The sequence below is a fragment of the Sinocyclocheilus rhinocerous genome, unplaced genomic scaffold, assembly GCF_001515625.1.
Source record: "Sinocyclocheilus rhinocerous isolate Xijiao unplaced genomic scaffold, SAMN03320098_v1.1 scaffold2340, whole genome shotgun sequence".
NCBI classification, from domain to species: domain Eukaryota; kingdom Metazoa; phylum Chordata; class Actinopteri; order Cypriniformes; family Cyprinidae; genus Sinocyclocheilus; species Sinocyclocheilus rhinocerous.
Window position 1 is genome coordinate 628531 of NW_015646462.1, and position 705 is coordinate 629235.

Consider the following 705-nt stretch of genomic DNA (forward strand, 5'->3'; position numbering starts at 1 on the left):
CAGCTGAAATGTTCCCAAGTCCAGAGACGTAGCAAGGAGATCTGTAAAATCCATGTGACATCAGTGGTTGTCACATGGATTCCTGCAGCATACGCTGTTTACAGGGTGATGCAGAGGAGACAAATTGTTGAATAAAGTTTTTTTTTTTTTTTTTGCACAAAATCCCTCCGATCTTTTGTGGGTGGATGCTGTTTTCAGTTTTTGGTAAATCCGTATCCGTGAATAAAGTCGTTTTTTTTTTCTTTTGTGCACAAAATGTATTCTCGTAGCTTCGTATAATTACGGTTGAACCCCTGATGTCACATGGATTATTTTACAGATCTCCTTGCTATGTCTCTGGACTTGGGGACATTTCAGTTGTGTTGCTGTCTATGCAGGGTCAGACACCTCTCAGATTCCATCCAAAATATCTTAATTTGTGTTCCGAAGATGAACGAAAGTCTTACAGTACAGCATAGCAGTTTCATAGATAGGCTGCATCTCATTGCCTTTGATTTCACTTGCTGGCACCTTAAACTCTCATTGGTATTCCTGGAGGCAGCAGTGGCTCTGGCTCTGGGGCTGAAGATGTGCTCTGCATGGCCTCAGTCCAATTGTAAAGGAGCCATTATCATTCCTTATTCATGGCTCTTTTATTTAGGGACTATATGGGAGGTTGCAGGTTACATGTAAATTTTTAACAAATTTGCTTGTACTGTGGGAAGT